The following is a 26,037-nucleotide window of genomic DNA, read 5'->3' as shown; positions in this document are numbered from 1 at the left end:
TCACTGAGTAATACTGATGATCACCACTGAGTGCTGTGACAGAGGTATCACTGAGTAATATTGATAATCACCACCGAGTGCTATGACAGAGGTATCACTGAGTAACGTAGATAGCCACCGCCGAGCGCAGTGACAGAGGTATCACTGAGTAATACTGATGATCACCGCCAAGTGCAGTGACAGAGGTATCACTGAGTAATGTCGATAGTCACCGCCGAGTGCAGTGACAGAGGTATCACTGAGTAATGTCGATAGTCACCGCCGAGTGCAGTGACAGAGGTATCACTGAGTAATACTGATGATCACCGCCGAGTGCTGTGACAGAGGTATCACTGAGTAATACTGATGATCACCGCCGAGTGCTGAGACAGAGGTATCACTGAGTAATATCGATGATCACCGCCGAGTGCTGAGTAATATTGATAATCACCACCGAGTGCTATGACAGAGGTATCACTGAGTAACGTAGATAGCCACCGCCGAGTGCAGTGACAGAGGGATCACTGAGTAATATTGATAATCACCACCGAGTGCTATGACAGAGGTATCACTGAGTAACGTAGATAGTCACCGCCGAGTGCTGCGACAGAGGGATCACTGAGTAATACTGATGATCACCGCTGAGTGCTATGACAGGTATCACTGAGAAATATCGATGATCACCGCCGAGTGCTGAGACAGAGGTATCACTGAGTAATATCGATGATCACCGCCGAGTGCAGTGACAGAGGGATCACTGAGTAATATTGATAATCACCACCGAGTGCTATGACAGAGGTATCACTGAGTAACGTAGATAGCCACCGCCGAGTGCAGTGACAGAGGGATCACTGAGTAATACTGATGATCACCGCCAAGTGCAGTGACAGAGGTATCACTGAGTAATGTCGATAGTCACCGCCGAGTGCAGTGACAGAGGTATCACTGAGTAATGTCGATAGTCACCGCCGAGTGCAGTGACAGAGGTATCACTGAGTAATACTGATGATCACCGCCGAGTGCTGTGACAGAGGTATCACTGAGTAATATCGATGATCACCGCCGAGTGCAGTGACAGAGGTATCACTGAGTAACGTAGATAGCCACCGCCGAGTGCAGTGACAGAGGGATCACTGAGTAATACTGATGATCACCGCCAAGTGCAGTGACAGAGGTATCCCTGAGTAATGTCGATAGTCACCGCCGAGTGCAGTGACAGAGGTATCACTGAGTAATGTCGATAGTCACCGCCGAGTGCAGCGACAGAGGGATCACTGAGTAATATTGATAGTCACTGCCGAGTGCTGCGACAGAGGGATCACTGAGTAATATTGATAGTCACTGCCGAGTGCTGCGACAGAGGGATCACCGCCGAGTGCTATGACAGGTATCACTGAGAAATATCGATGATCACCGCCGAGTGCTGAGACAGAGGTATCACTGAGTAATATCGATAGTCACTGCCGAGTGCTGCGACAGAGGGATCACTGAGTAATATTGATAGTCACTGCCGAGTGCAGTGACAGAGGTATCACTGAGTAATGATCACCACCGAGTGCCGTGACAGAGGTATCACTGAGTAATGTTGATAGTCACCGCCGAGTGCAGTGACAGAGGTATCACTGAGTAATATCGATGATCACCGCCGAGTGCTGAGACAGAGGTATCACTGAGTAATGTTGACGATCACCGCCGAGTGCAGTGACAGAGGTATCACTGAGTAACGTAGATAGCCACCGCCGAGTGCAGTGACAGAGGTATCACTAAGTAATACTGATGATCACCGCCAAGTGCAGTGACAGAGGTATCACTGAGTAATATCGATGATCACCGCCGAGTGCAGTGACAGAGGTATCACTGAGTAACGTAGATAGTCACCATCGAGCGCAGTGACAGAGGTATCACTGAGTAATACTGATGATCACCGCCAAGTGCAGTGACAGAGGTATCACTGAGTAATACTGATGATCACCGCCGAGTGCAGTGACAGAGGTATCACTGAGTAATATCGATGATCACCGCCGAGTGCAGTGACAGAGGTATCACTGAGTAACGTAGATAGTTACCGCCGAGCGCAGTGACAGAGGTATCACTGAGTAATACTGATGATCACCGCCAAGTGCAGTGACAGAGGTATCACTGAGTAATGTCGATAGTCACCGCCGAGTGCAGTGACAGAGGTATCACTGAGTAATGATCACCACCGAGTGCAGTGACAGAGGTATCACTGAGTAATACTGATGATCACCGCTGAGTGCTATGACAGGTATCACTGAGAAATATCGATGATCACCGCCGAGTGCTGAGACAGAGGTATCACTGAGTAATATCGATAGTCACTGCCAAGTGCAGTGACAGAGGTATCACTAAGTAATATCGATAATCACACAGAGGCCTACTGTGATCATATGAAGAGCTAATGTTTAAACTGTTTTGGAAAGGATGTCAGAAACAACTTCATGTAGATAAATTTGAAAGCTGGCTGAAATAGACAAATTATTTTAAAAGCACAACTGATCAAAATTATCACAAGAAAAACACTTACCTATTAAAGAAATGAAATCTCAAATTATAACTATCTGACAAAGAAACTTCCACATGGCTTCACTGATGAATTCGACTAAATGTTCAAGGGAGAAATAACCCCAATTTTATACAGACTCTCCCAGAGAATACAGAAAGAAGAGATACTGCCAAGTCATTTTACGAGGCTAGCATAACCTTAATCCTGAAAAGGATATGTCAATGAAAGGATATTATAGATCAACTATTTTCATGAAAACAGATGGAAAAATACTTAGTGAAATATTATCAAATCAAATAAAGCAATATCACAACCAAGTGGAGTTTATTAATAGGAATGCAAGGTTGGCTTAACACTCAGAAATCAGTCATAATAAAGGAGAAAATATATGCTCATCTTCATTGATGGAATTCAATACCATCCATGAAAAGAAAGCTCTCAGCAAACTGGAAATAGAAGGGGACCATAAATGATACATGTTAAAAATCTACGGCCAACGTCATACTTAGTGGTAGATTACAGAAACTTCCACTTCCCCAACCCTAATCCTGAGACTGGAAGTGAACCAAAGGTTTCCCACTACTATCTCTTTTATTCTACTTTCTACTGGTAATCCTAAACAACGCAGCAAAGCAAGGAAAAAAGTATAAGGATTGAAAGGGAAAAACCCTGCAAACCTGTCACTAGCCATAGATGATATCATCATATACAGAGGAAGTCCAACAGAATCTTCAACAAACTACAGGCTTAATAAGTGAATGTAGCAAGATTCTGGAAGGAAGGTCGGAGTATTCTTTCCTTATTCCACATACAAACAGGAAATGAAATAGAAAATAACATTCACAGTAGAATAAAAAATAAAATGCTCAGGGTTCAATCTACACAAAGATATACAAGACCTACCACTATACTGAATAAAGCCGGCCACCCACTTAGCAGAGTTGTACTGATGCCCGTTGCCCAGTTTGGATACTGTAGTATAATTATGCAAGATGTCACCACTGTGGGACCCTCAGGGGAAGGGTGAAACAGGGCTCTCTCTACTGTTGGGCTGGCCAGAAAATTTGTTCTGTAACATCTTATGGGAAAACTAGAATGAACTTTTTGGCCAACTCAGTTATTTCTGCCACTTCCTATGAGTCTATCATGATTTCAAAACAAAAGGCTTTAAAAAGTACACACTCTTTGACTTTAGAATCCTGTTTCAAGATTCCAGGCTAGGAACAAGTTAAAACGTACTCAAAGGGTTAGCTAAAAGGATGCTGTTATTGTGTGCTGGGACCGCCATAAGAAAGGACCACGGACTGGGTGGCTTTAATAACACAAACTTATTGTCTCAGCGTTCCGGATGCCAGAGGTCCAAGATCACGGTGCGGGCAGGGTTGGCACCTTCTGAGGCCTCTCAGCTTAGCTCGCAGATGGCCACCATCTCACTGTGTCCTCACGGGAGCCTCCATCGGGCTGCGCTGTGTCCCAGCCTCCCCTTTGTAAGGACAACACTCACACTGGATTAGAGCCCAGCCACGCGACTTCCTTTTACCTTAATGACCTCGTTAAAGGCCCTATCGCTAAAGGACCATATTCTGAGATACTGAGATATTCCTGGGGAGGAGGGACACAGCAGAGCTCACATTATTGTATCCAAGCACTGTCTCTAGTACCGAAAACCCGAAAACCACCTCCATGTCCACTAACGGGGGCCTGGCGGGGTGACCAGGGCCGTGCACTGTGATGGGACGCTAGGCGTTTATTTGAAGAGACAGACGTGTACGCTTATTAATGTTTAAAGAAGTTCACGAGGTGCTGGTGAGCAAAAGAGCCGGTTACAAGATGGCAGTTCATAGTACAACCTGATACTTGTTAAGGAAAAAAAGTCTGTGTCTCTATCCGGAGGTTTGCGTCCCCACAGTAATTGTGCTTCTTTCTGAGTGCTGTGATTATGAGGAATTTTTATTTCTTTTTTTGTGATACTTTCTGTTTCTCGGCCTTTATATGAAATAATGAACATGTATTATTTATGTAATAACTTTTTAAAAACTTATTAAAAAAGGAACTTTATAGCACATTTTATTGCCCTGGGGATTCACTAGAGAAAATCACAGAGAAAAATTCCAACAACTGACAGGGGGTTCTTATTTGTAAGCAATAGAAAGCATTTCTAGCTGATTTAAGCAGAACATGAATTCATTAGAAGGCTGCGGGGCTCACAGATTCTCCGGAGGAGGCTGAGGACCCAGCTCAGAGCCTGCGAGGCTGGGAGGGAAGAATCAAAGCCAACGGGGTCAGTGAAGACACTGCACTGCCGCTGGGCAGGGGATGCTGCGGGTGCCCCGTCACCCCCGCTGGATGGTCACCACCCATCACCAAGATTGCTTCTGCAAGGACCTCACCACTGGTCTCCCGTCAAGGTCAGAGAGGTGCTGCTGATGGGCTGTCTGGAACACATCCGCCAGGTTCCTTCCTTTGACCCAGGAAGGCGCTCCCGGTGTTAGGGACCAAACAAAATGGCACCCTCGGCCCTATGAACCAAGAACAGGGTCAGCAAACTATGGCCCGTGGGCTGAATCCAGCCCAAAGTCTTTTTGTACTGCCTATGAGCTGAGAATTGCTTTACATTTTAAAATACAGTAGTAAAAAAACAACTAAAAGAAAAAAAAATATTTCTGGATATGTTAAAATGTAGAGGAAGGATCATTCAATGTCTATAAAGTTTTATTGACACATAACCAAGTCATATTTCGATATTGTCCGTGGTTGCTTTCGCACGATGAGGCAGCTTCGACAGGGACGTGCAGAGCTGTCAGTATTCACGGTCAGGCTCTTCGCAGGAAGTCTGCTGACCCCTGACCAAGGATGATGACTCTCTCCAGCCACAACCGTCCTCTGTTCATTGCTCTCGTTCGTAAGGACCGAGGGGTCCTGTGGGGCTCGCAACAGGGAGGAGTGTTGGGTCTCAGAGACACGAGCTGGTCTGCACGTTGAGCCGCTGTGAGTGGTGTCTGCTTCTCATCCTGCATCTCAGCAGAGCTCCAGCTACCCACCGGCTCCTTCAGCTTCTTCTCCGGAGCTTGGTTCTGTGGTTCTTGGGTTCTGCTTTCTCACAGCTTCTGAATCCTCCGTGCTCCAGACTGTTGGTGTCCCTTTCCCAGCCCTTGCTTCACCTCCTGACGCTCTCTCTCTACATCTTCTCAGCTCGCGTCTTGGGTTGGTCCAGCCTATCCAGGAAAAGCGTCATACACCAGGTCCCCTTGTGGGCCAGTGACCAGCAAGGGCCTGGCCACTCTTGGTCCCCTCAGCTGTGGCTGGAGGGGGGCCCATGAGATACACGGCACGGGCACTTAGAGCTGCCCGCATGCAGGGAGACGTTCTCCTCTGAAGATGCTGGGGGGTTGGCAGATACCATCATGGGTATGGTTGGGTGGCATCACTGAGTCAATGGGCATGAGTTTCAGCAAACTCCGGGAGACAGTGAAGGACAGAGGAGCCTGACATGCTGCAGTTCACAAGGTCACAAAGTGCTGGACATGACTTAGCGATGGAACAAGAAGCAGCGCACCATGGAGTGATGCAGACCAGCAACGCAATCCTGCAAACGCTGCGCCGGACACAGAGGTGCGGAGGAGGGCCGTGCAGGGCTGCTGCCGCGCACCCTCCCCAGGGACTGAGCCATCTGCTCATCATATAGCCGTGAGAGGACAGCAGGGGGCTGCCCGAGCCTGTCCCCTTTCCTCCCAGGCATGTGGCTGGATGACAGTTCCTCGCATCCCTCGCAGTTTGGTGGGACCATGTGCTGAGTTCAGGCCACTGAATTCAGCGTGGAAGTGGGAGAGGCCACTTCTAGGGCTGGCTGATAAAATCCTCCTGTGTGGACTCCCTGATTTCTCCTTCCCAGCATCTGCCGGTTGGATGTTGAGACCAGGGTAACCTTGGAAAATGCTACATGTAGAAAATGAGAGTTCCTTTGACCCCGGGTCCCTGAGTCACTGTGTGGAGCAGAGCTCTTCCTGGCTGTTGACTGCGCGTGAAAGTCGGTCAGTGGCGTCTGACTCTTTGCGACCCCATGGAATATACAGCCCGTGGGATTCTCCAGGCCAGGATACTGGAGTGGGTGGCCTTTCCCTTCTCCAGGGGATCTTTCCAACCCAGGGATCGAACCCGGGTCTCCCGCACTGCAGGTGGAGTGTTTACCAGCTGAGCCACAAGGGAAGCACTTATGAGTGTAGGCGATTAAAGATGGTTACAAAGTCTGTGAACTTTTCCCACGGAAAGGAGGAGTCTCTATTTTCTCCACTGAAATGAGGGGGCTTGCTAACTGTTTCAACCAATACAACGTGGTGGAAATGACATCGTATCTAGTGCTCGCCCCACTCCACTTCCTGTTTCGTGGAGCTGAGCTGCCATGTGAGGAGGGTCCACCCTGCTGGGGAGCCACACAGAGAGGCCCCAAGACCACAAGGAGAGGCCCAGAGACCACACGGAGAGGGAGGGGGCCAGCAGAGGCCCGCCTTCCAGCCGTCTACGCCAAGACGCCAGGCTGGCGGGTGAAGCCTTCTTGAAGCCTCCAGACAAGCTCAGCAACCAGCTGAATGCCATGAGTGATCTCAGCCAATGCCATGTGGAACCCAAGAAACACCCAGCCAAGCTCTGCCCAAATCCCTGGCCCCCCAAATCATGAGGTTTAATAAATGGTTGCTGTCGTGAACCACTGTTTTCAGAGTAGTTTTTTTTTTTTTTTTAATACAGCAGTAGATAACTAGAACCAGGAATGAGGAATGCATTTCTGTCATGTTACATCATTGATATTTTGGGGTTTGTGCGGGTGCTGGTGTTCCCTGAACTAACTTGGGAGATGCTATTATTAGGTCTGCATTACAGGTGAGGCTTCCCTTGTGGCTCAGCTGGTAGAGAATCCGCCTGCAGTGCGGAAGTCCTGGGTTCAATCCCTGGGTTGGGAAGATCCCCTGGAGAAGGGAAAGGCTACCCACTCCCGTATTCTGGCCTGGAGAATTTCATGGACTGTATAGAGTAAGGGGTCACAAAGAGTTGGGCACGACTGAGTGACTTTCACACACACACACACAGGTGAGGCAGGGATGTCTTGCCCAGGTTGATGGATGGGTGGCAAGTGGTGCAGTGAGGAAGCAGCTCGGGTAGGTGGTTGGGGCTGGCTCAGGTGGCTGACTCTGCCCCTGGCTGACCGCTCAACTGCTAGGGACATCCAGGTCTGCTCTGCCCGTGTTCATCCCAGGGTAGCTCCTTTTTATAGATTTTTTTCAATATGGACCATTTTTAAAGTCTTTATTGAACTTGTTATAATGTTGCTTCTGGTTTTTTGAGTTTGTTTTCTGGCTTTCAGGCATGTGGGATCTAAGTTCCCTGACCAGGGATTGAACCTGCACCCCCTGCGCTGGAAGGTGAAGTCTGAACCACTGGCCTGCCAGGGAAGACCCCAGGGGCAGCTGTTTGCCACTTGCATCAACCGCATCAGCTCCAGAGGCCAGCCCTGCTGTGCAAGCACAATTTAAGCCTGCACTCCGGGCGAGTCCACTTAGCTCTGGGGGCCCAAGCCAGCCCCACGGCCATGCTCAAGGTCAAGAGGACGTCCACGCCACCCACCGGGAGGCCACGCCGAGGAGTGAGGGCATGTTGGGAGGGGAGGAATCGGGACCAACCATTCAAGGCATCCAGGAGGCTGAAGGTGAGCTGGACAGGAAGACAAGCAGGTGACTTCAGCCACACTGCCTGTGATGAGCGTCTGGTCTTAATGCCTTGGCCCTCCCTGGGCATTTTGTCCTCTGTCCACATTAAAAAAATATATATTTATTAATGGTTGCTGGGCTAGGCCGTCGTTGTGGCATGTGGGCTCTCGTTCCCTGACCAGGGATGGAACCTGGGCCCCTGCATTGGGAGTGTGAAGTCTTAGCCATTGGACCTTGAGGGAAGTCCCCTTTGTTTACATTTTGACATTGAGAGTTCTCATCGCACTGGGGGAGGTGGGCTGTGGGGCTTCTGTCTGGTCCTCTGAGACTCTGGACCACCCTTCTCCCTGAACCCCTAGGCCAGGAGCCCCCCTCGCAGGTCCCTGGGCTTGTTCTGTGCCCCTCCAGGCGTGAGTAGCCTTGGTCGTCTGAAGATCTTAGTCCTGCCGGACTGACCCTCCCCTTGCAGGCCCGTGGCCTGGGCACAGATGAATAGTGTCCCCCGCCCTCTCCCTGCACAGAGCAGGATCCATACGAACTTCCCAGGCCATGGACACACGTGTCAGAAGAAGCCTGGAGAGGACCCGGGGCTCTGCCGGGAGAGGCGGGCCTTAAACACGGAGGTGTTTTTAGCTGGAAACTTTATGAGAAGCAAGGCCGTGTGGGGCCTGAGAGGGCCTGTCATCCATCACGACTGAGGCTCCTCCATCCAGAAAGAGGGGGAAGCCTCAGGCAGGTGGAAAGAAGCCCCACCCCTGGGGCTGGGGGGCGCACCCCCTCCCAGAGCTTCTGAAGATGCTGTGAAAGCGCCCGTGGCTAATGGACTCGCAATTCCCGACCTTCAGCTTTCCGCAGTGGAAGAGTGGAGCTTTCTGTTTCAACAGCTATATCTTCCCTTTAGTGGGAGATGCTCCAAGGTGTCCGGGCCCCTTCTCTCATCCCAGGGGTGTGGAGCCTACCGGCTTCTTGTCCCCCTGAGGCTGCAGACCTTCCACCATCTCACGCAAGTTCACCAGTGAGGACCACTCATCTGTTACGGGGCCTGAGACCTGGGAGAGACCCCAGAGCCCGCGGATCCCCGATTCACGTGGCCTCTCTACTCTACGGGGCACTGGATGTGGGCTTCCCTGCTCCCCTCCCCCCCGCCCTTCTCGTGTATCCTGCCCTTCGGGAAAGCAGGGCTTTGTGAATGCCAGCAGTGGGACTCAGTCTCTGGGAGGTGGGCTCTCCCAGTGATGGCAGCTCTCCTCCAAGTGTTCTGGGCAGCCTGAGGTTTCCCCAGATGCTCAGAACTCCAGCTCCTTTTGCTCAAAATCTACCTGTCAGGATTTCCCTGGTGATCCTGTGGCTAAAACTCCAGACTGGCAATGCAGAGGCCTGGGTTTGATTCCTGGGCAGGGAACTAGATCCCGCATGCCACAACTAAAGATCTGGCATGTCCTAACTAGAAAATCCGCATGCCACAACCAAGATCACAGATGCCGTGTGCCACACGGCAAATGAGCAAATATTAAAAAGAACCCACCTGTCCTTCCAGGTTCATGGAAAATGCCACTGCCTCTGGGAAGCCCTCCGTGATTCCCAGGATTATCTTCTGAATTCCCTGTAGTCTTTGTCTGTTCTTTCCTGAGGCCCTCAGGACTCCCCTGGACTGCACGTGTCCTGAGAAAAGGGCCTGAGCCCCAGCAGTGGCAACGCTTTGGCACACACAGCTCTGGGTGAGATCCCACCTCCTCTACGTGACAGTTTGTGGCCTGGGGCAAGTCCCTTATCTGTGGGCGGGCAGTGGGGTTGTAGGCAGGGGAAGGGTCCCCTAGTGAGGGAAGGGGGAGCTGGCAGACAGTTGAGCCTGGCATCCTGCCCCGACCCAGGCTGAGCCAAGCTTCGGGAGGAGAGTGAGGTACTGCTGTGGAATGCGCACCGCCCACCTCTAGTCTCCCATGGATCGTGCTTCCGCTGATGACGCCCCTCTGGAAGTTGTCAGGCCCCTGCGTCTCTGTGTCTCATTTCCTGCACAGCCTCGACCTGTGACCTCACGGAGGTCATGTCGCTGCCCTGCCCCTTGCCACCGCCTCCCCATAGGAATCAGCCAAGGTATAGGAGGTGGTTCTGTTATGAATGCTGGCCTTGGAAGGAGAAACCCATTCACAGTACAAAAAAAAATACGCCCATGAAAAACTCCGGCTTTATGACAACTAGATGATCTGGGGGCTAAAACAGATCTGGACTTCACTTCCTACTTCTCTCACTTTTTCTTCCTTAAGAAAACAGCACATCCACACACCTCAGAAGCCCTGGTCCTCCGGAAGGGATGGAGCCAGCGTCAAACTCGCTGGGAGCATCGTCCCACCTCACTGTGTAAATGAGGCTGATTCGGCCAAGGACAAACCCACCTTTTTCTTTCTCTCTGAAGGACATTCCATTTTCAGACTGGAAACCAAACATGGGGCTAGGCGAGAACGCAAGTGCTTTGCTTTAAACTGATACCAAATTCCTGTCACAGCCAAGACCAACAGTAACAATGAAACAACACAAAAGCTGACTTTTAAAATTAACGTTTATTGGAGTACAGTTGCTTTACAATGCTGTGTTAATTTCTGCAGCAGTCGACTTTTATCTAACTTGTTTGTTGAATCCGCACAAAATCTAGGCATCATTCCTATCAAGGAGCCCTCCAGCCGGCGCTTGTCTGCCTCTCTCCACAGGGAACTTACTACCTCAGGCCACTGATTGAGAGAATTCCAGGCAGGTGCACCCAGTGTCTTCCAGGGGTGCTGGCAGACACTGCATTTTTTGCTTGCTGGCAACAGCCTAAATGAACTCTGGCATCTCATACAGGAGAAGACGGGGCTGGCGGGACTACAGAAACTCCCAGAATCGACAGGAGAAGCAGAGAATGGCAGTGGGCTGTGGTCAGCTCAGCGGTTGCCTGGGAGCCTGGCTCAGCCGGGGCAGCTGGAACCACAGCTGGCCACCCCAGGAACAGCTGGGCAGGCTGCTGCTGGCGGCACCGGGCTGGCGCTGCAACCATCGGATGTGCACTTAGCTCTCCCTGAATCTTCACTCTATTTCCTGGAATCCGAAGCCTCTGATTGGCTGAGCCAGGCCCATGTCTGGTCTGGCTATCAGGATGGCAGGAGGAGGGAGAGACAGGGGAAGGGGTGACAGGAAAGGCTGGGGTCCCTCTAGGACCCACTTCCTGGACTTTCTGGGCAGGGTGGGTGAACTCAGGCTCCCAGGCAACCCCTGAGCTGCCCACGGCCCAGGCCAGAGGGTCAAGTCGGTTCAGGTTTTACGCAACACCCTTCTCCCCAGGCACAGCGTTGTCCCTTCACTGTAAGGACGCACATCCTGAAATAGCAGTGGGTTATCTGCAGGGGCAGGAAAGAGCTCATCCATGTGCTGCCTGCCCCGAAGGCTGGATGGCTGCCCCCAAGGGTCTCATCTCGGGACTGTGCCTTATGGTTTGGACCTCATGTTTCCCAGTGGTCACAGGAGATTCAACATCTTGGCACCAAGGAGGTCCTGAACGACCTCCCCTTTCTCCTTCCCAAGGTCTGGAACCAACAGATGCGGCAAAGCCCCACGTGACATCTGTCCTAGACGTTGTCCAGTAGGGAGGAGCCAGGATCCCAGCTCCACTGTAGCAGGAAGATGGGATGCGGGAAGGAAGGCGGGTCACCAGCGGGCCACTCTGCTGGAAGGTGAACCCAGAACCTGACAACTCTCTCCCAGGAGGGAGTCGGGCGATCAGACAGCATCGTATCTGCTCCTCAGGATGAGGGAGGGCCAGTTACTTCAGTTCCATCTGTAAAATCCTACTCTTCAGCCTGACAGGCCGCACGATGGTGGGTATGAACTTGGGCCCTGCAATCAGGAAGACGTGCGTCAGCAGGTGAGCTGTGTGACCTTGGGTGAGTACCTTAACCTCTCTGAGCCTGCTGCCTCGTCTGCAAAAGCACCTCAGGGTTCTGCTCTGAGGGCAAAGCTGGATCACGCAGATAAACAGCTTATGGCAGACAGGGAGAGGCGTTGCCCATGTCGTCTTCCAGAAGGCCCGGCCGCCAGCTGCTTCAGTGTGGCCACTGGGAGGGCCCCGGCTCCTTCAGAGGAGCTGGGCTGCAGAGACCCGCCTCTTCACCCCAGGCCATGTCCTCAGGGACAGCTGGCGTCCAAAGGCAGGCATCCAGGTGGGTGTGTGGGACCAGTGTGGGACTCTTGGGAAGACTGCCTGCCTGAGCTCCCCGCTGGGCTGGCTGAGGCCTCACGGGGCGAGGGGGGGGGGCAGCGTCACCGTTCAGTCACTCTCTCTGCCCAGTTCTGCTTCTGCCTCTCCCCTCTGTAGGCGCTGATCACACCAGACATTCTCCATTCCAGCTCAGATCCTCCTTCCAGAACCAAAGCTGCAGCAGGGCTTTGCTTCATGCCAGGCACACGGCGAGGCTTCCTTGAGAGTCCCATTAATCCTGTTACGTCATCGTCAATGTCATCATCACCATCGTCTTCATCACCATCACCACCATCACCATGCCCACCGCAGCCCAAACATCAGGTTGGAAGACAAGTACAAAATTGGGTGGAAATGCACACACACAAAAACTCAAAATGGATTAAAGATCTAAACGTAAGACCAGAAACTATAAAACTCCTAGAGGAGAACACAGGCAAAACACTCTCCAACGTAAATCACAGCAGGATCCTCTATGATCCACCCCCCAGAATTCTGGAAATAAAAGCAAAAATGAACAAATGGGATCTAATTAAAATTAAAAGCTTCTGCACAACAAAGGAAAATATAAGCAAGGTGAAAAGACAGCCTTCGGAATGGGAGAAAATAATAGCAAATGAAGCAACTGACAAACAACTAATCTCAAAAATATACAGGCAACTTATGCAGCTCAATTCCAGAAAAATAAACGACCCAATCAAAAAATGGGCCAAAGAACTAAATAGACATTTCTCCAAAGAAGACATACGGATGGCTAACAAACACATGAAAAGATGCTCAACATCACTCATTATTAGAGAAATGCAAATCAAAACCACAATGAGGTACCACTTCACACCAGTCAGAATGTCTGCGATCCAAAAGTCTGCAAGCAATAAATGCTGGAGAGGGTGTGGAGAAAAGGGAACCCTCCTACACTGTTGGGAATGCAAACTAGTACTGCCACTATGGAGAACAGTGTGGAGATTCCTTAAATTACAAATAGAACTGCCTTATGACCCAGCAATCACACTGCTGGGCATACACACCGAGGAAACCAGAATTGAAAGAGACACGTGTACCCCAATGTTCATCGCAGCACTGTTTATAATAGCCAGGACATGGAAACAACCTAGATGTCCATCAGCAGATGAATGGATAAGAAAGCTGTGGTACATATACACAATGGAGTATTACTCAGCCGTTAAAAAGAATACATTTGAATCAGTTCTAATGAGATGGATGAAACTGGAGCCGATTATACAGAGTGAAGTAAGCCAGAAAGAAAAACACCAATACAGTATACTAACACATATATATGGAATTTAGAAAGATGGCAATGATGACCCTGTATGCGAGACAGCAAAAGAGACATAGATGTGTAGAGTGGACTTTTGGACTCAGAGGGAGAGGGAGAGGGTGGGATGATTAGGGAGAATGGCATTGAAACATGTATACTATCATGTAGGAAATGAATCGCCAGTCTATGTCCAATGCAGGATACAGCATGCTTGGGGCTGGTGCACGGGGATGACCCAGAGAGATGTTATGGGGAGGGAGGTGGGAGGGGGGTTCATGTTTGGGAATGCATGTACACCCGTGTGAATTCATGTCAATGTATGGCAAAACCAATACAGTATTGTAAAAGTAAAATAAAGTAAAAATAAAAATAATAAAAAAAACAAAATTGGGTGGAAATGAAAAGCCAGAGGCCAAGACGGGTGAAATGTCCAAAGAGCAGGTCTGGCAGGGGGTGCCTGGAGCACCAGCTCTCAAAGTGGCTGAGACTCTGGTGGCCCAGGAGCCAGAATTTGGAAACGTGTGTAAGTTGAGGCAAGAAAAAGAAACTCCAAGAAGCGGTTGAAACAGGGGGTGCTGTCCGTGGTCACACGCATGGCTTTTGATGGTGTAACTTGGGGTGCTGGCCGTGTCTGCCGACTGAGTTGTTCTGAGCCCACGTGCCAGCCACTTGCTGGCACCCTCGCCGGTGTTACCGCCCATCAAAGTCCATGGGTGGCAGGTGACGATGTCTCACACTCCCCGGCATGCACAGCCGTGTGAATCAGGGCTTGGGGGAGTCGGAACTTGGACCAGAATATCGTGGTATTTAATAACAGAGCGAAAGGACGCGGCTGGGGAATCAAAGATGTTGCCGCTAAATGCCTGGAAGAGCTATTTTAAGTGGAGCTGATGTTTTAAGTAAATTCCACTCAGCTCTCCTATTAACCCCTTGAAATTGGTCGTGAAAGACTGTGCTCGGTGACGGTCGGAGAACCTCTCGTGGTTCCTTGGGGAGCTGGAGGGCTGGGGCGGCTCCGGGGGAGGGTTTTTTAGCTCTAGGCAGAGATGCTGGCCCCCTGGGCCCCTCCAGGGAGCTGGGGAGCACCCGCGAGGGTCCACATGGACCACATCACTCCAGCCCACACTGAGGAACAAACTCTTCGTCCCTGTCCGAATCCCTCCATACCTGGCCCTTGTCCCCAAGCAGAGCAGTGAAGGGACACGTGGGGGATTTCACTGGGTGGACGGTCAGGCTGCAGCAAGAGGTGAGCTCGGGCCCCTGAGTGAGTCGGTAAGTGCCCTGATGAGGTGCTGGGACGCACAGGACTCGAGCCCTCCCGCCTTTCACTCCAGGCGGGACACAGGACAACGCTTCAAGGTTCTGCAGGAGGCAGGTGGGGGGGTGGGGTTCATATGCATATCTTTTTCTGAACTACTTGAAGGTAAGCTGAAGACATTCTAACACTTCTCCCCTCGGTATATCAGCCCATGTCTCCTAAGAACAGGGTCTACTCCATCATCAACCCCTAGAAACGGATGTCGATGCTGTGTAATCCGTTTTAGCTCCTCCAGCATCTGGACTCGGCGCCCTCCCCAGGCCCTGAGTATTGACATCTCCATTCCTTCACTCCGCAAACACTGAGCGCTGCTCTTTTCTGGGCCCTGTTCTAGGTACAGGAGACGCAGAGCGAACCAAAGGACCCGGGGATCCTGCGCCTGGGGGCCCACCTGCTAGTGTGGGAGAGGCAGTCGGAAGGAAGCTCACCACCGTTTTGGAGATGGACACGGGCACGGCCGCATGTGCTGAGAGACAGCCCTGGAGGTGACTTGGGGCCGGGGCTGGGATGACCAGCAGGAACGGCCACGCCTCTCTGCTCCGGGCTCCCAGACTGGGCGTTCACTCACTCATTCGCTCACCCACTGTCTGGGGGTGACGGCACCCGGGTGCCCAGGGCTGCGCTGGGAGCTGAGGATGCAGCAGGTCTTCTCTGGTTCTCTCACACCGGACACACATCACGTGGCTCTTGGTTCGTGGTGGAGAGAAAGTGACCTCCCAGGGCTGCACGTAAGTAGCTCTCTATTGCACGGAGCTTCCTCCTACCTGGAGGACGAGATCAGGACTCGGAGCCAATGCTGTGACGGTTTGAGGCTTTTGGGAGGAAGGTGATGTTTTGCATGTCCGTTATTGTCCAGAGGGCAGAGTGTGATAATCTGAATATGTCCACGAAGTCTGTGGCATGCCCTCCAATGGAGGAGCCTTATTCCCCTTCCCTTGACTTACTGCCTCACTTCTGACAAAGAGGAAAAAGAATGGAAGAGATGGGACGGGACGCTGAATCATAGAAGGCGTGGTGGGGCTTCCCTGGTGGTCCGGTGGCACAGGCTCTACCTGCTAATGCAGGGGCCGTGGGTTTGATCCCTGGTCCAGGAAGATGCCACATGCAGGACAACACGGCACAACTGCACGAGCCTGTGCTCCAGAGCCTGTGCCCTGCAACAAGAGAAGCCCCACAGTGAGAGGCCCACAGGCTGCAGCTAGAGAGCAGCCCCCACTTGCCGCAACGAGAGACAGCCTGCATGCAGAGTGAACACCCAGTGAGGCCAGAAATCAATCAATCAAAGCCCCGGGGAGGTGCCCCTCTGGTGAGGGACTGGGGCTGGCTCTCAAAAAGCCTCAAGGTTCTGTATTTAGATGACAGGTGGAGTGGCACCTAAATTGAGGATCTGGTTTCTTTTAAGTTCATCTTCTCAACTATCCAAAACACCCACAGACAACAGAAGGGCCACGGCAAGGTTAGTGATGGGCAGCGGAAAATCCTCTGCTGGTTGCTACATGTGAGTGAGGAACACAGTACCAGGCCAGGAAGAGAAGCGAGGGCCTGGAGTTAGAGAATTGAAGTTGTTTGCTGTGACTTGATGGCTTAATCAGCCGATCGATACTGTTACCGGGCAGAGGGAGTTGCAGGAGTAGTGAGTCGAGCTGAAAAATGCATGAGGGGCTGGGGGGGGGGGTGCTGGGTGGAGGGGATGAAAGAGCCAGCCTGTTCTGTTTGTCCAATGCGGACCAAGAAACCAAACCGGCGAGGAGGAGATGGGGAGCCAGAGGGCTGGCTGCAACTTTGAACACGTGTGTGCAGCTACCTTCTCTTCATGAGGCCAAAACATGCTCATTAAATGGCTTTTCTTGACCAAAGATGGATTCAATAACCGTTAGAAGTGTTAAACCCCGGCAGAAACCAAGATCGTGCGGGTCTCCAAAGAGGCTGGTGGAACCGTGGTGTTAATGATCCTGGGGAAGGAAGCCACACGCCGCAGCAGGAGGAGGGCTCTCAGCACTGGTGGGGCTGGGGGTGCGCCACGGCAAGCACCACGCTCAGGAACAAACCATGACCATTAGCTGGGACTCTCAGTTAGCTCCTTAGTAAGGTGAGTGACAGAAAGAGGAAAACAGGCTCATATTGAGGTTTTTCTAAAAAGCCAGCTTCATCAGAGGTCCTTGTGTGGATCAGGATCAAATTCAGCTGTAAGTGAAAGCACACTTGTGGTGTACAATGGTGCCTTAAATAAAGCATCTTGGTTTTCTTCCACATAAAAGAAGAGCAGGGATGAAGTTGCCAGAGAGCCAGGCTCCTTCTGTCCTGCTGCTGTGCCATCCTCAGTGCATGGCTTCTACCTCGTGGTCCAGGTTGGCTGCCTGAGGCCAGCCATCACATCTACACTTCCACCAGGAGGAAGGAGGAGGGGGAAGCAAAGACCTCCTTCCTCTTACCACTCTCTTAAGAACCCCTTCCAGCAGGTGGACATAATCCAAGTCACATCTCAATGGCCATATAACTGTAAAGGAGGTGGGATATGAAGTCTTTATCCCAGGCTGAAGTTGGGAGCTCTATTTGGAAGGGAAGAATGGAAGTGTGACTCTTAAGGCAGGCAAACAGATTCCAGCCATGTCTTGGAGCCAGAATATGTTCAGCTTGAATCAAAATGATGTCTCTCATCAAAACAAGACATTGACCTTGAGAGCAATGGAGGGGAAGGGGAGATTGACAGAGGCAGAGCATAATCCCCCCTGGAAGGGGAAAAGGGAATGTGACAGAATGGTGAAAGTGCACGGAATTAGTCATGTAAGCTGCGACGCTTACCTCACGATGCTATTCCTGCCATACAGTGCAAACACGGTAAGCTTCATCCAGGCGGAGACAAAACCTCCCTCGAGCTCGTGCACACCCTCAGCTCTCCAGCTGGCCCGCAGCGCCCCAACATTTTAGTTTCCCTGTGCTAAGGCACGGCGAGAACCTCAGTCTGGATCTTGGGCTCCATGTCTTAAGAGACATTTGCAGTTAATCTTCTCAATAGTTTGTTAACCATGAAGCAAGCTATGAAAAAAAAAAAACCAGGTTTCTAATACAGACCTACTATGTGCTTAAAATATACTGGGGTAACAGTCAGATACTGATCAAACATTTCCATGAACAAACAGGATGTTTCTGATGCAGTCAGGGCCAAGGAACCCATTGCAGGTGTGTGTGTGTGTGGTAGGTGTGTGTGTTGTGTGTATGTGTGGTGTGCACTGTGTGTGGTATATGTGTGTGTGGTATGTGGTATGTATGTGTGTTATGTGTGTGTATGTTGTGTATGGTGTGTGTGTGGTGTGTGTGTGGTGTGCGGTATGCATTGTGTGTGTGTGTCGTGTGTGTGTGTGGTGTGTTGTGTGTGTGTGTGGTGTGTGTGTCGTGTGTGTGGTGTATGGTGTGTTGTGTGTGTGTGTGTGGTGTATGGTGTGTTGTGTGTGTGTGTGTGGTGTATGGTGTGTTGTGTGTGTGTGTGTGGTGTGTGGTGTGTTGTGTGTGTGTGTGGTGTGTGTGTGTGTGTATGGTGTGTGGTGGTGTGTGTGTGTGTGTGTGTGTGTGTGGTGTGTGTGTGTATGGTGTGTGTGTGTGTGTGTGTGTGTATGTGTGTGTGCGTGTGTGTGTGTGTATGTGTGTGCATTGTGTGGTATGGTGTGTGTGCGTTGCATGTGCGTGTCTGGCATGTGTGTGGTGTGCGTGTGTGTGGTGTGTTGTGGATGGTGTTGCGTGTGTGGTGTGTGTGGCGTGTGTCATTGTCATATGTGGTGTGTGGTGTGCGTGTGTGTGGTGTGTTGTGGATGGTGTTGCGTGTGTGGTGTGTGTGGCGTGTGTCATTGTCATATGTGGTGTGTGGTGTGCGTGTGTGGTATGTGTGTTGCACGTTGTGTGTGTATGGTGTGTGTGTTATGTATGATGTGTGTGCGTTGTGTGTGCGTGTGGGGTGTGTGTGTGTGTGTCAGGGGTGGATTAGGCTGGGAGGGGCCACAGACACGAGTAGCCAGGCTGAAGCAGATGCTCACGCCTCTCACCCCGGGCCAGGAGGTGGCGGAGGGCCGGCCCGGAGCCCGGGGCAGCTAGTCTAACTTGTCTGCACGCGCCGCCCCCTCGGTCCTGGAGGGCAGCCCTCATCCCGGAGCATGAACAGGAAATAGAGGGAGGCCCCGTCCACACCTTCCCGACACACCTCCTATCTAGAGGGGCCTTCGGAGGCCACTGGGGAGGGCACAGAGGGAAAGGAGGGAAGGGGGCCCGGGTCAGGTGGTGGTGGGAAGTCTGACAAGGTCGTCTCCAAGGTCGAGTGGAAGCTGGGATCGCTGCCCGATGGACCCAACCATCCTCTTAAGGAGACTCCCTCTGGGAGAAGCGGCCTCGCCTCCTGAATGCTAAAAGGAAACTTTAGTTTTTCAGTAAATTTAAAGGAAATGTAAAGGAGCCATTACTTGCTAGGTTTGAAGATAAAGCTGCTTCTCATTCCGAGTCTCTCCAGATGGCAAAAAAAAAAAAAAAAAAAAATCCCAAATTAGAAAATGGCCTCTGGGACTTCCCTGGTGGTCTAGTGGTTAAGACTCCGCCTTCCAATGCAGGGGACACAGGTTCGATCCCTGGTCCGGGAACTAAGATCCCACATGCCTTGGGGCAACAGAACCAGCTGCAACTACGGAGTATGTGTGCTCTGAGGCCTGCATGCCGCAACTAAGACCCAACGCAGCCAAATAAATAAGTATTTTAAGAAAACTCTTAAAAAACTTCCTCTGGGCAAAGATCAAACCAGGAAAAGACTGTAAGATCCTGTGTGATACCTCAGAGATGCTTAGCGCAGGGCCTCACGGGGCCAGTCACAAACTTCCTGCTTCAGATTCACCCTTCACTGGCTCATCCATACAGTGGATCTGGGCCCTCTGAGCAGTTTTCTTTGCCTGCTGGTGCATGTTAAGCGCTGAGCACACAGACTGCAGGGGAAGGGCTCTTCCCCTTGCCTACCCTGGCCCAAGCTGGACAGGAGTGAGCTTGGCTCCCGGGGGGATTCCACGTCCTGGTTCTAGCAGCTGCTCAGCCCGCTCTGTTCACACTCAATGGAAACTGGTAGTACTTGTCTCTAGTACCGAGCAGGACATAACTGTGCAACTTTGGGGGGGGGGGGTGTGACATCGTCTGCCCATTCCTGAACCAATCACAGGAGGGTGTGTATGCGGGTGAGTCTGCCACTGAGACTGGCCAGGATCCCCTTCCTCTGGAGTGGGGGTGGGGGTGGGGACGGACTGATGAGAGACCCTCTAGTTGCAATGCATGAGTGGCGTTGGCTGTTGGTTCCCCAGAGGCAAGGCGAGGTCCTGTTTTTAATCCCAAGAGGGTGATACAACCACGGTGTCTGGATTCCTGGGGTCACGTGTTCTCCATTTACAGACATGGCTCATGGCAGGCTGACAGCCCCACCGTGTTCCTGGTGGCCTGGGACACTCGGCCAGTCGTCAGGCCGGGCTCCTGAGAACCCACAGCCTTTCTGCAGTGTGTGGCTCAGCTGGAAATGCTCAGGCCCAGGTACAAGACCCAACCATAAGACGCCTCCACTGTGCATAACAGCAAACCAGACACAGCTCACCCCACGGGCCTCACATGGTGGGTGTTTATATTCTGAGAATGCAGGCAGCTGTAGGGCGGTTCCTGTCCTTTGTTAACCTCAGCCCTTCCCTGGCCAGCCACCCCCTGCCCCCCAGCAGAGGGTCTGGCCTGGGGTCCCTCATCGAGGCCGAAGACAGGCTGAACAGGGATACACATTCATCCATTTGCAAGCTGTCTGGGCTTCTGGGAATGAGGCCCATGGCTGGGACCGGTCCATGTAGTATTCGGTGTCCTTGCAGGGACAATCTCATAACCACCCTGTGACTATGGTCCCTAAGTTCTCGAGAAAGTTTTCGAACTACCTGTCTGCTTCCTAATTAGATCCCCTACTCTTTCATGCTCAGAAGCTTTCTTGAACTTTGCTGGTTTGCAAACGAATGGAAAGAAACTGGGAGGAAAGCAAATTACCTCTGGCCTTTTGGCGATCATTAATTTGACCAACTACCCTTTGGAAATGAAAGGCCAGGGCCTATTAGCTTTAGGGGCATCGAGTGCAAAGTCAAATATCAAAAGGCCACAGCAAGAAAGGGACCGGCTTCTCCTCAAGGCAGGGAGATGCGCTCGCTCACAGCAGTGCGGGTGGGATGGGAATGGGGGCTGGTCTGCGCCCTGACAGTCTCTTCTGGGTACTTCCACTTTCCGGGTGGCGTCTGAAAATCTCTTGCGCTTAAGAGAGGGTCTTGGTGCATAGCTGAGGCTGCGACTCAGAGGGGAGGCCACCAAATCTCCGGATTCCTTTCTCTGAATATTTTCTCGGGGTGAGCAAAGAGAGGAGAGTGGGTGTCACCAAGGCCATGGTGGAAAATGGAAGAGGCTCCACCTGGGTGACCACAGCCCCAGAGCATCCTTGCCCTGCCTACGGTGGATGTCACTGACAAGGCTGTGTTGACTGCCCGGCCCCTTTCTCGTTTGCCACGTGGACTACGTTCCAGGCACTGAGCACCTGCACACAGTAGGTGCACAGCAAACATCTGGTGTGATTCCCTCACAGGACTTCGGCACTGCATGGCCAGCCAGAGCCACTGCCCCACTCACGGGTGAAGTATCCACACTCGGAAGGATCACGTGCCTGGCCCAAGGTCCCCCACTGAGCAGCAGAGTGTGGGGCTTCCTTACTCTTCTCCACGTTAAGTAAATACTTACTGAGCACCTTCTGTGCGCAAGGGGACAGGGCAGTGCCCCAGACAGACTTGGCTCCTGGCCTTGTGGAACTGACCGTCTCGGAGGGGGTGGCGAACGACAAGATAAACAAAGACTGTCCAGTGCAAGAGGAGGGGCTCTGAAGACGATCAGAGGAAGGGGGCAGAAGGGATGGAATGTCCACACTCCTTGCGAGCGGTCAGGAAGGCATCTGATAAGGCTAAGGCATCTGATAAGGCTGCTCTTCCTGGAGGAACCAGGGGACAGCCTGAGTTGACTCTGCACACGATCCTCTTCTCTTTAAAAAAAAAACAAAACTGTTTATTTATCTATTTCGGCGATGCCAGGGCTTAGCGGCAGCGTGACGGGTCTTCTGGTTGTGCCGTGGGAACTCCTAGTGCAGCACACAGAATCTAGGTCCCCAAGCAGGTATCGAACCCAGGCCCCCCGCGCTGGGAGCACAGTCTTGGCCGCTGGACCGCCAGGGAAACCCCTGTGGCCCTCTTCTAATCAGAGTGAGAGGTGACTTGGACTCTAGCTAATATGGAAACAGGAAAAACGGTAACCTCTACCATCTATCAAGCACTTACATGGGACTGTTTCAGGGGATTTTCATGATGGGTGGCTAAGTAATCCGAGCAGCTATTTAAAAAAAATACACCCCAAGTCTAAGTGATTTAACCTAATAATAAGTTTAACAGTTTACTTCCGCCCCATAGAATCCACTGGGCGGCTCACCCGGGCAGTCTCGCCTCCAAGCGGTGGCCCAGGGACTCAGAACCCTTCCAACCTCTGACTCCACCACGGCTGTGCATTGCCTCCAGTGGGGGCTCAGGAAAGGAAAAGAGAGTGTGGGAAACGCGGTCTGCTTTTAGCTGCCTCTCCTGCTCACATTTCACGGCCCCACTGAGACACAAAGGACCCGGGAAAGAGACTTGCTGGGTGTTTAGGAAGAGGAAGTGGGCTGGGTGAACATAGGATTAATAACTGCGGGTGGCGGTGGAGCGGGGGAAGAATGTGCCATGGGGCTTCCTGGAGAGGGATCTCTGGGCAGAAAATCACCCAGAGGCTTGGAGGTGAAAGGTCGAATGCTTCCTGAAAGGAAGAGATTCCACGCGGAGGTGCTTCCCACCCCGGAGCCGGACACCTTCTGGCCGCTATGTTTGAGGACAGTGACCTCCCAGAAGACGGTGACAGCAAGCATGAGGCTGGAGTGACGGCAACCCCTGTCCTGAGCGTGGGCCCCCAGGAACCCAGGGGGAGGGACCCTAACCCTAATCCCTGGCATCCTCGGGCGTGTGGGGTCCTGCCTGGGAGGGATGGGCATCGAGCACAACCTGGAAAAGGGCTGTCCATCTTCTGAGACCCGAACTGCCACCTCCAACACATCTCTGTGTCCCCTCCGCCCTCTTCCAAGGCAGTGCCATCGGTGGGGGTGGGGGGTGGCGATCTGGGTGGCTGGGCAATCCCAGAGGCTGAAAGGTGCGAGGGGAGGCGTCACCCGGCAAGCTCCCTCGTCCCCTAGCGGCCACACCGGCTTGGTTAAATGCTAGGGACTCAGGCCCCAGCTGCCCACCTGACCGCAGGATGCTGCCTGACTGCCTTCCTGAGCCCAGGAGGCTGAGGACGCCTGGCATCAGATCTCTCTCCTGGAAGAGGCGCATCATCAGAGCACCGCTCCCCGGGCCCCAGGCTGAGCTGGAGAAACAAGTCTGTCACTGCCAATGCTTTCCTATAATACTCCCTGCTGTAGCGGGATCTATTTCATTTTGACACTGCAGTTCAAGCGCTTCCCCGAGAAGAGTCTTGGGGAAGCGGGAAACACAGCGACTGAGGGAGCTTGGTTCTGGTCTTCTCGCTGCCACTGACCTGCTGGGTGAGCCAGGCCAGGGTTCCCAACCTTGGATGTCCTGAGTGACCATCCGATAGAAGGAGAGGGCAGCTAAGGTCCCTGCTGGGGGAGGAAGAGAGACAGAGAGAGACGGGGCGGGGGCAGGGGGAGGAAGGAAGGGAGTGAGGAGCAGTGATGCCCATTACTGCAAAACAACACTCAATCCGAGACCCAGCAGGTTCGACTCAACACCAAAAGCACAACTTGTAAACAAAAAAAATCTGATAAATTGGACCTCATCAAAACTGAATATATCTGCTTTTCAAAAAGCCCCATTAAGAGGATGAAAAGACAAGCGACAGTTGGGAGAAAATATGTACAAATGACACGCCTGCCAAGGATTCATATGTGGAATATATAAAGAACTCTCAGAACTCAGCGTTTAAAAACAATCCAATTAGAAACTGGGGAAAAGACACGGACAGACGTTTCACCTAAGACAATAGCCAGATGGCAAAGGAGCACACGGAAAGATGTTCAACATCATCAACTGTTGGAGGAGTGCAGATAAAAACCACCACGAGGCATCACTCCACACCGACTAGAGCGATCGAAATAAGAAACAGTGGCAACGCCAAATGCTGGCAAAGCTGGGCAGAAATTGGATTACTCATATCAATGTGAAAGGATGTAGTTTGGCATTTCCTTTTAAAACTAAAAATGGACTTACTATATGACCCAGCAACTGTACTCATGGGCGTATATATTCCACAGAAATGAAAACTTTTTATGCAGAAAATTGTACGTGAGTGTTCATAGGGGCTCTGTTGATAACGGCCACAAACTGAAAAGCGCCAAAGGTCCTCCACTGGCTAAGTGGTTAAACGAGGTGTGGAAACCACTGGAATATTACAGCAGCTGAAGGGAATTGGGTCACTGATACACACAGCACCTTGGATGAGCCTCAAGGAAATTCTGCTGGATGAAAAGAGCCAACCTCAAAGGCATATATACGCAGTGGAATCCCACTGTTTATAACATTCATGAAATAAAGTGATTCTGGAGCTAGAGAGCAGCTTAGGGGTGGCCAGGGGGCAGGGACGGGGAAGGAGGGGCGCGCCATCAGGAGAAGGTAGCGCGAGGGGCCTCGCAGGGAGGGAGCGGCGGCGTGTCCTGGTGGTGGTGGCTCCATGAAGCTGCACGTATGATAAAGCTGCATGAAGCTGCACGCAGACACGCCATCACACAGACGCATCACTACGCACGTGTGTAGCCGGCGGAACGCGAGTAAACGCTACGTGATCGTTGTTCAGTCGTGTCCGACTCGGCAACCTCGTGGACTGCAGCATGCCAGGCTCCCCTGTCCTCCACCATTTCCCAGAGTTTGCTCAGACTCATGTCTGCTGAGCTGGTGATAAGCGTGCCGCATGGTACCAAAGTCAACGTCCTGGTTTGTACACTGTGCTATGGTTGTGCGAGCAACTGCAGATGTGGTGGGACAGGTCCGCACAAGGCACTGGCACTGGGGAAAGCTGGTGAAGCATACCTGGCACCCCACACACGTGTCCTGGCAACTTCCTGGGCAGTCTATGATTACTTCAAAACAAAACTCTGAAGATCCAGGATCCAAAGGACGGCTGAAATGAGGCCCACCGAACCCTCTGGGCAGCATCACTGCTCACAGTCCTGATGTAGGAGGGCGCACTGCATGGTGGAGGCTGCCCCCTTCTCGTCCGGATCAAGGGTCCCCGCCCCACCCAGCGCTGCACAGTGGGGGACGGCGCCTCCCAGCAGCCCCTGCAGCTAGGTCTGCCACGTGCCTAAGTTCTTGCTCACGAAGGTCAAGTGGAACTGACACGTGCCCGTGCTGGGTCTGGCCTTACAACGCCTGGACATTTTCCCCTTTTTGTCAACTCGGAAGGCACCCATGACTCCGCTTCTACCACGTGGGTCACGTCCAAGGTCATGTGGGCGAGAGGGTAGGGGGGAAAGGGTTCCTGAGTGACCACGTGGCTCAGAGCAGCCCTGGGACCCGAAATGCTCCCTCCCTTTGGGGCACTGAAGTAGACGGGAAGTACGTGTCTATGTTCTCTAGAGCTGCTTTGAGACCTCTGTGTTGGAGCAACTTAGCATTTGCTAAATGCAAAAAAGCAGGTTTCAAAACACTATCCAGTAAGGTTTCTAAACACTGTCCAGTGTGCTCTTTTACAAGCATGTCCACACCCCAGCACGTCCACATGAAGGTCTGGAAAGGTGCACCGAAGTGTTCTCAGGTCACTGTCTCCTGTTGGTTGGAATTGTGGGTATTATTCCTTTTGCTTGCCCACATTACCTAATTTTCTATAAAAGGAACACATGTATTCCTTCTGGTATTAAGAAAGCAAGCCTACGATTGAGACGACAGCCAAGAA

Source organism: Ovis aries, chromosome 3 (genome assembly GCF_016772045.2).
Source record: "Ovis aries strain OAR_USU_Benz2616 breed Rambouillet chromosome 3, ARS-UI_Ramb_v3.0, whole genome shotgun sequence".
Lineage (NCBI taxonomy): Eukaryota > Metazoa > Chordata > Mammalia > Artiodactyla > Bovidae > Ovis > Ovis aries.
This window is presented reverse-complemented; position numbering follows the sequence as displayed.